This window comes from Vombatus ursinus, unplaced genomic scaffold, assembly GCF_900497805.2.
Source record: "Vombatus ursinus unplaced genomic scaffold, bare-nosed wombat genome assembly UNPS02014807.1, whole genome shotgun sequence".
Classification (NCBI taxonomy): domain Eukaryota; kingdom Metazoa; phylum Chordata; class Mammalia; order Diprotodontia; family Vombatidae; genus Vombatus; species Vombatus ursinus.
In genome coordinates this window covers 63,680,937-63,691,139 of record NW_020954585.1, presented here as the reverse complement: position 1 = coordinate 63,691,139, position 10,203 = coordinate 63,680,937, and positions in this window count along the sequence as shown.

The window sequence follows — 10,203 nt, the reverse complement described above, 5'->3', positions numbered from 1 at the left end:
TGAAGTCAGGAGGATCTGAGTTCAAATTAGTCTCAGATACTTACTAGTTGTGTAATCCTGGGCAAGTCACTTAACCCTGATTGCCTCAAAAAAAAAAAATTAAAATGAAATAAAAAAGCAGGAAAACAGCTAACACTTTTTTGAAAGATTTCCATCCAATATTTGCACATGAAAGGGTGAAACTCAGTTCAATTTACCTAAATTCCTTCTGGGACTACTGGGCAACTCATCTACAGGAAAGCCTTTCCCCATTTCCTTTAATGCTAGTGCCTTTAATGTTGATTGCTTGCTATTTATCCTGTATAGCTTGCTTATACATATTTGTTTGCATGTTGTCACCCTCATTAGATTGTGAGCTCCTTGAGAGCAGGGACTGTCTTTTGCCTTTCTTTGTATTTCCAGTGCTTATTTGGTACGGTATCTAGCACACATTGGTGCTGTTCAGTCGTTTCAGTCATGTCTGACTTTTCATGACCCCATTTGGGGTTTTCTTGGCAAATGTACTGGAGTGGTTTGCCATTTCCTTCTCCAATGTGTCCCCATTTTATAAATGAGGAACTGAGGCGAACATCATTAAGTGACTTGACCAGGCTCACATGGCTAGTAAGTCTGAGGCCAGATCTGAACTCAAAAAAATGAACCTTCCTGACTCCAGGCCCAGCACTCTATCCATTTCATCACCAAGCACTATGTACCCATCTGGCACATAGTGGGTACTTAATAAATGCTTCTTGACTATTCACCTCAATTATCAGGAAAGTTCACTTACATGGACTAGCCCATTTTGGCTAAATAAATGAGAAGAAGAGAGGAAGAGGAATTCAACATGTCAGGGCTCAGACATCCTGGTCAGGCCACAATAAAAATTTTCATTGACATTCCTGTTAATGACTTCATGTTACTCCTAGAGTGCCCATACAGGGCGTTTCTCCTTCAGAAAGCAGCAAGTTATGAAAGGTCAGGAGAGGTTTAGTATTTTTTCCAGCCTTGCCACTTTGAATAAATGGGGAAAATAAAACGTGTCCATCTGACAGCATGTACATTCACAAATGGCTGGGGCTGGTGGTAACAGAGGCACAGGAAGAGAAGGAGGAAGACAAGCTGGGAGCAGGAGAGTGTTGGCAAAGAAAGAAAGAGGATTCTGGATATTTTTGCCTTTATCTTACTCAGGGGTTGGCACTAAAAGCATGGGGAATATTTCAGACTCATCCTTGGTTTACCTGAGAAACCAGTGTACAGGGGGGCTGAATGCTGGAGCACCAGGCAGAATATTAGAAAAAGAGGATTTCTCATCTGCCCCCTTTGGATTGGCAGGAAGCAATGGGCCAAGACAAGCCTGAGGGCAGGGACAATTTCTCCTTGCAACTTTCATATTTGGGGACTATAATAAGAGGTTGACATGCATCAGTGGGAATAATAATCCAACTCATTTAAGAACCTATGTTTTGCTTTCTTCCTTTTAAGAAAAACTTTTGGCATCATGGAGTAGTGTATAGAGAGCTGCCTTCAAATCTAGAAGGACTTGGGTTCAGGTGTGGCCTCTGACACATATTGGTTGTATGGCCTACAAGTTCCTTGAACTTTCATTACTCTATGTAACTCTCTGAGACAATATATTAGAAAGAAGGTGCCAGCTTATATTGATGGAGGGAATTTCCTCACCTGGGAGTTCCTTATATCTATGAAATCACAAGTTCAATACTTATTCCTATCCTATCCTTAAAAGCAACTTACTGTAACTATTGGGGAGAAGGGGAAACTATACTCACTTTTCCTAGATTTTATAAGGTTATAGATTTAGAGCTTCAAAGGACCTCAGTGGTCAGCCTATCTAAGCCCCTCCTTCTAGAGAGGCCAAGAGAAAGTGATTCTTCCAAATTCCCATAAGTGGTAAATCATAGTGGCAAGTTTTGAACTCAGAATTTTTAGCCCAGGTCCTCTGACTCAAAACCTAGTGTTCTCTGTATCACATTAGATGTTTCCTTGACAAGAAGTCAAGAGAATTAAAAAATCCCCACAGATATAGGCTAGCCTTTAATTAATGACTCAAGAAGTACTCATTCATCTTTTATTATCACGTTTCCTACAATGATTATTTCAAACCCTAGAATGCTGAAGCTGACTCCTTATGAATTCATGAGAGCCAATTGTTAAATGTTTAGTGTGAGCATTTACACCTCAGAAATCAGTGAATACTACAGGGCTTGATTTATTGTTTTGATGCTTGTCTACATTTAAGAAAATAATAGAGAAAATGCTAATGATGCAGATGAAACATAAAAGTATGTCCTGTATACAGTTTTTCCCTGGAGATCTGGTTGTTAAACATTCACCAGCATAACCCTGGTTTGATACTTCTCTCCTCGTCTCCATTTCCATTTCTTTTCCCTCATTCTCAGTCCAAGACTTTGACTTTGGCTTTATTGAGAACACTAAAGACCTCTGACCAAAACTTCTTCGGTTCCCCATGTCTATTTTTCTGCCTTTCACTATCCATCCTCTCCTACTTTTCCTCCATTTCAAGGGAAGAAGTCTGTGCTTAGAAGCGTCTCTTCAGCAAAGCTGTAACTGCATCCTGTGCCTTTTCATTTTCTTCCTGACTAATACAAAATCATTCACCTTCTCTCCCATGGCCAGGAGATGGAAAGTCACTTCCAGGAACAGTTAAGCAGTCCAGATTGACTGGAAGAGGCATAATGTGAAATAAGCCTGGAAAGGTAGATGAGAACCAGACTGTGTAGGACTTTGAATACTAGACTAATGAATTTTTATTTCATCCTAGAAGTAATGGGGAGCACTGAACTTTATGAGGGTGGTGAAAGAAATATAGAGCATCCTAAAAGTCTTAATGCAGTTAAAAATTATTTAATAAATTATGCTAAGACTTTTGGGACACCCTGTCCTTAGTAAAAGATGTTATGACTAAGTTAATATTACATTATTCCTCTCTATTTCTTTTGATCATTAGAATATCATATCCCATTGTACTTATTCTTAAGAAAAAGCATTTGTCTCTATAGAACAAAACACCACATTACAGGCTCTTTTTCAACAAGGTGTCTCTCATCCATATATTCACATTATTCAGGATTCTGTGAAAGAAGTAATAACAAAAATCACCCTGTCAACTTTTCACTGACCTTCTGATGATAAATGTCAGACAAGGTATAAAACAAAACAGGGAGATGTATGTTCACCAAAGTATTCATCACTATGATATTATATTCTCTACATCTTTCAGGCAATTGTGAGATGCTAAAAATGTGGTCTATTGCTGAACAGAATTTGTGGAAGCCTGCTTGTTTTTTTTTTTTTTAATTAATACTCTCCTTAAGGATTGCTCCAATTTATGACCCTCACAGAGATTTTGTACAGATAAGAGAATAGTTATACAGGTGATGATAATAATTGTCGTTGTTGTTCAGTTATTTCAGTCTCTTTGTGACCCTATTTGGGATTTTCTTGGCAAAGATACTGGAGTGATTTGCCATTTCCTTCTCTAGCTCTTTTACTGACAAGGAAAGGGAGGCAAATAGGGTTAAGTGACTTGCCCAGAGACACAAAACTAGTAAGTCTCTGAGGCTGGATTTGAACTCAGGTCTTCCTGACTCTAGGGCCAGTGTTGTTTCTACTGCACTGCCTAGTTGCCCCAATGACAATAATAGCTAGCATTTATATAGCACTTTGAGTTTTGCAAAGCATTTTACAAATATTATCTTGTTTTATCTTCTCAACAACCCTAGGAAATAGATACTATTATTATCTTCATTTTACAGAGAAAAAAATTGAGGCAGATAATTATATGACTAGCCTAGAGTCACACAGTTAGTAAGTGTCTGAACTCAGACTTTGCTGACTCCAAGCCTAGCACACTATCCATTGGGCCACCTCATGGCCTCTGATAGGTAGTTATTGATGTTATCTCAGTCACCTTTTTTTTTTGTACCAGTCAGATTTGAAATTTTTCCATGTCTTTGGTATCTTCCCTTCCTTTAGATAACTTGCAAATTTGTCCTTCGATGCATGTACAATTACATAATCTCAAACACACATCTCTTCTCCATATACTTGATCCAAACTGACTGTTTTTCTCATCTTTTTTTCTCTTTAGTTCTGTTTCTTCTTCCTCTGTAAGCACCTGTGAGGGGGAGGATCCATGGGGGTTATCCCTACTAGCCTTATGGCAAAAATAGTTTCTTGTGATAATTTTTACAAAACTCTTCCATTTTTCTTCTGTTCATAGTCTTTCTACTTTTGTCCTTGAAATGACTCTTTAGTAATATCTTGTCAAGTTTTCCTTAGACTTCAGTCTCCATCACCTCTCTCTTCTTTTCCTTGTTTTTTTTAAACTGGATTTTATTTTTTTTAAATTAATTTATTTATTTTTAGTTTTCAACATTTACTTCCATAAGCTTTTGAGTTTTAAATTTTCCCTTCCCTCCTCCTTCCCCAAGATGGCATGCTATCTGATATAGGCTCTACATATACATTCCTATTAAACATATTTTCACATTAGTCATATTGTAAAGAAGAATTAGAACCAGTAGGAAAAACCACAAGAAAGAAGAAACAAAACAAAACAGAAGGAAAAAAAGCAAATAGTATGCTTCAATCTGCATTCAGACTCCATAGTTCTTTGTCTACATATGGATAACATTTTCCATCATGAGACTTTTGGAGATGTCTTAGATCCTTGCATTGCTGAGAAGAGCTAAGGCTATCAAAGTTAGTCATCACACAATGTGGTTGTTACTGTGTACAATGTTCTCCTGGTCCTGCTCGCTTCACTCAGCCTCAGTCCATACAAGTATTTCCAGGTTTTTCTGAAGTCTGCCTGCTCATCATTTCCTATGGCACAATAGTATTATATTACATTCATTTTGTGGTTAGAAAAACAACTGACCTGGAAAATAGGTCCAGGAGAGATAATTTAAAAATTATTAGACTACCTGAAAACCATGATAAAAAAAGAGCCTAGACATCATCTTTCAAGAAATTATCAAGGAAAACTGCCCTGATATTTTAGAACCAGAGGGCAAAATAGAAATCAAAAGAATCCACAGATCACCTCCTGAAGAAAGTCCCAAAAGGAAAACTCCTAGGAATATTATAGTCAAATTCCAGAGTTTCCAGGTCAAGGATAAAATGTTGCAAGCAGCCAGAAAGAAACAATTCAAATATTGTGGAAACACAATCAGGATACCACAAGATTTAGCAGCTTCTACATTAAGGAATTGGAGGGGTTGGAATATGAGATTCCAGAGGTCAAAAGGGCTAGGATTAAAACCAAGAATCACCTACCCAGCAAAACTCAGTATAATCCTTCATGGGAAGAATGGATATTCAATGAAACAGAGGACTTTCAAGCACTCTTGATGAAAAGACCAGAGCTGAATAGAAAATTTGACTTTTAAGTACAAGACTCAAGAGAAGCATGAAAAGGTAAACAGGAAAGAGAAATCATAAGGGACTTATTAAAGTCAAACTGTTTACATTACTACATGGAAAAATGATATTTGTAAGTCATGAGACCTTTCTCAGTATTAGGGAGGGAATATATATATGTGTGTGTGTGTGTGTGTGTGTGTGTGTGTGTGTGTGTGTGTGTGTGTGTGTGTGTGTATACAGAGGGCACAGGGGGAATTGAATATGAAGGGATGATATTTAAAAAATAAAATTAAGGGGTGAGAGAGAGAATTGTACTGGGAGAAGGAGAAAGGGAGATGTAGAATGGGGGTAAATTATCACACATAAAAGAGGCAAGAAAAATCTTTTACAGTGGAGGGGAAGAGAAGGGAGGTGAGAGGGAATGAGTGAATTGGGTATGGAAATCTATTTTACCCTACAGGAAAACAGGGGGGAAGGGGATAAGAGATGGGAGGATGATAGTAAGGAGGGCAGATTGGGGGAGAGAGTAATCAGAAGCAAACATTATTGAGGAGGGACAGGGTCAAAGGAGAGAATAGAAAAAAGGGGGGGGAATAGGATGGAGGGAAATAAAGTTAGTCTTTCACAACATGACTATTATGGAAGTGTTTTGCATGACTACATATATATAACCTGTATCGAGTTGCTTGCCTTCTCAGTGAGGGTGGGTGGGGAAGGAGGAAGGGAGAGAATTTAGAACTCAGAAGTTTTAAAATATGAATGGTAAAATTTGTTTTTACATGTAACTTTGACATAAGATATACTGGCAAAGGGGTATAGAAATCTATCCTGCCCTACAGGGAAATAGAAGGGGAAGGGAAGGGAAGATAAGAGAGAGGGGGTGATAGAAGGAAGGGCACATTGTGAAATGGGGTATTCAGGGGTATGCATACTGCCTTGGGGTGGGTGAGGAGAGACATGGGGAGAAAATTTGGAACTCAAAATCTTGTGGAAGTGAATGTTGAAAACTAAAAATAAATTAATTTTAAAAAAGATATGATATAAAAAAAAGAATTAGAGAAAGGCAAATGGGACCCCAATTTCCAAAAAACGGAACGTAATAGAATCTGCGGACTCCAGGATAGGGGATGGAAGGTTAAGAATCACAGTTTTCAGACCTTCAGTAAACTTGAATTTGACTGTTAGTACTCTAAATGTGAGATCCTTGTCCGAAGACAAATGAATAGACATATTGCTGGAGGAACTGAAATCATATTAACCTTGACATTCTTTATGAGATACGTAAATATATTATTCACTAAAATGAATAATGATTCTGTTCCTTCTTTATCACAGAATGTCAGAGTTGGAAGGGACCTTGAGCTATTCAGTTTAACCCTCTGCAAAAAGAACTCACTCTACAATGTACCCAAGAAGGGATCATACAACCTTTGTGAAAATGCAACCTACAATGGGAGGAACCTCCTACCTCCCAAGGCAGCACATTCTACCTTGATTAACTCTAATTGTTAAGAAGTCTTTTCCTTAAGTAAGGCCTGAATCTACCTCTCTGCAGCTACCACACATTGACTCCTAGTTGTATTCTCTGGGGCCAGTTATAAAAAAAATTTAATCCATCATCCATGGTGATAGCTCTTCAAATACTTGAAGACAACTATCATGTTTCCCTCAAATCTTCTCTTCTCCAGGTCCAAGATTCTTATTTTCATCAACTAGGACTCACATGGCATGAACTTGAGGCTGTTCACCATCACTGGCCTCATTCCTCTCCAGGCTGTCCTCTGGAATTTCTCTACTATGCCCCTTTGTGTTCCTACCTACCATCCCCCCCAAAAATAACTTACAAAGAATCATCAATTTCTTTATATGTGTTGTCTTCCCCCAATAGACGTAAGTTCCTTGAGGTCAAGGACTATCTTTCCACTTGTCTTTGTATTCCCACTGCTTAGTACAGTGCCTGGCACTTGGTGAGTGCTTAATAAATACTTGCTGACTGATGGTGGTTACTCTCTTCTGGATGTTCTCCATCTTATCAATGCCCTTTCTAAATAGTGGTATCCAAGATGAAACACAATACTTCACATGAGATCTGGCTAGAGCAGAGTACAGAGGTGCTGTCACCTCTGTAATTCTGGGATACTAATCTTCCCTTAATGTAATTTACCTTTGCATTAGATTTCTTGATTGCCATAAAACCCTTTTGACTCATATTGAACCTGCCATTAGACTGTGAGCTCCTTGAGAGCAGTGGCTGTCTCTTACTTATCTCTGCATCCCCAGTGCTTAGTATGATGCTTGGCACATAGTAGGCACCTAATAAATGCCTGTTGACTGATTGACTGACCCTAAAATTGCTGGATCTTTTTTTATTTTAAAACTATTGCATTACCATGCCTTCCCCATCTTTTACTTATGATTTTTAGAATCTATGTATAAGAGTTCACATTTATGCTTACCAAATTCAGTATTTCTAGATTTTTGTCCAACATCCCAATTAACCTATCAGGGTCTTTCTAAGTCCTGACTTTGCAGTTGATTAGCTATCCTGCCATCTGCCCCCTGCGTTGTGTTATCTTCAGATTTGATGAGCATGATTTCCATACCTTTATCCAAGTCATTGATTAAGATGTTAAATAGCACAGGGCCAAGCACTGACCCCTGGAGTGGGTCACTCCATTAGACACCTCCTTCTAAGTCGACACTGAACCATTGATGACCACTATTAGAGTCCAACCATTCAATCAGTTCTGAATCTGCCTAATTGTCCTATTTTTTAACCACAACTCCCCATCTTTTCCATAAGAATAACATAATACACTGCCAAATGCTTCACTAAAATCTAGCTAGCCATGTATTACCTATATTAAATTGCTTGCCTTCTCGATGATGGGGGGGCAATATGGAGGGAGGGAGAGAATTTAGAATTCAAAAATTTTAAAAAAATGTTAAAAATTGTTTTTACATGTAATTGGGGAAAATAAAGTATTTTTTTAAAAGTCTAGCTTAAATATGTATTACATTCTCCTGATATACAAGGCTAGTAATACTGTCAAAAATGCCAGTAAGGTTATCTGGTGTGACCTGCTCTTGATGAAGCCATGTTGGACTTTTGTGATCATTTCCTTTTCCAGATAGATTATATGCTAATTATTCCTTTAACAGTATAGTCTATTTAATAGTAAAGTCTAGAATTTTGCTGTAAATTAAGTCAAGTTCAGTGATCTGTAGTTTGCAAACTGTATTCTTATTCCTTTTTTGAAAATTGGGGAAACATTTGCCCATTTCTAACCCTGTGATAGCTCTTCTGTTCTCCATGATCTTTTAAATATCACTTAGGTTTAGCAATCACATCAGTCAATTTGCAGTACCTAAGAATCTGGGCCAAGTGATCTGAACTCATGAAGGGTAATTAGTTCTTCTTTTACAACCCTCCTACTTATGTTGGATATCAACTCCCTGTGAGACATTTTTATTCTGTCCTTGATATTCCTAAGGTCATTAGTTTTGACTGAGAATAATAAGAATGGAACAGCTTCTCTACAACATGTTGTAACAATAACTAGTCCATCCTAAGCACTAGCCCCCTCCCATCTTTGGACCTTCTATTTTCCCCAATTATAGCTTTAAATTTTTTTTTTAGTTGTTTTTAGCTTTCCTGGCCAGACTTGGCTGATTCTCAGCTTTTATATTCTTGACATTCTTCTTGCAGTACTAACTTGCTTTTTATTTATCCTCTGTTATGTATAAAAATTACTAAAACTTCTGAGCTTTTTTTGTAGTGGAAGTGATGGGTTTGCACTGAGCCATCTATACTCTATTCTAAGTTCCTCTTATCACCAACCAGGTGTAATGATTGGGCAGATAACTGACAGCGCTTAGAGGAGCAGTCTATGGTCATGGAATTCAGCAAAGGTGATTAGTCCATTTGGGGATTGACCTCATAACCTCATAAGCAGATTACACTAATAGCTGAGACAACCAGCCATAGTTGGGGGGGAGGAGAGACAAAAACAGCAGTAGAACATCTGGGTAACCTTGAATAAGTAGGTTTTGTTTTGGGACACATAATTTTTATATTTATGTAAGACCATTGAGAGAGCAAGAAGGGCTTTGGACTTGGAATTAAGACACTTGAATTGGCCTCCTGGATCTCCAACTTACTAACTGCATAACCTTGGGCAAATCAAGTTTCCTCATCTATAAAAAGTGGGTGCTCATGAGCTCATCTCTCACAAGATCACAAAAGAAGCAGTTTGGCATAGTGGACAACAAGCCAGCCTTAAAGAGAGTAAGACCTGTGTTCAGATTATGTTGTTGCTATTCAGTCGTTCAGTTTTGTCTGACTCTTTGTGACCACATGGACCATAACATGCCAGGCCCTTCTATCCTCCACTATTTCCCCAAGTCTGTCCAAGTTCATGTTCATAGTTTCCATGACACTATCTATCCACCTCATCTTCTGCCTCCCCTTTTCCTTTTGTGTTCCATCTTTCCCAATATTAGAGTCTTTTCCAATAAATCCTTCTTATTATGTGGCCAAAGAATTTAAGCTTCAGCTTCGTCCTTCCAATGAATAGCATTGATATGTACTGGCCCTGTGACCCTCACAGATGGTTACACTGTAATACTAAAAGCTGCAGAGAAGGTGCCAACCTTCACTAGAGAGGAAGTCCTCATCTTGGACTTCATTATTCCAAAGTAGGATTCCCATCCCAAAAGAGTCAAATTCTTAGAACAGAAAGGCCTGAGTCATAGAAAGTTAGGTTAGAGTCCACCAAATCCAACTTCCTCATTTTGTAGCTGAGAAAAGAGAAG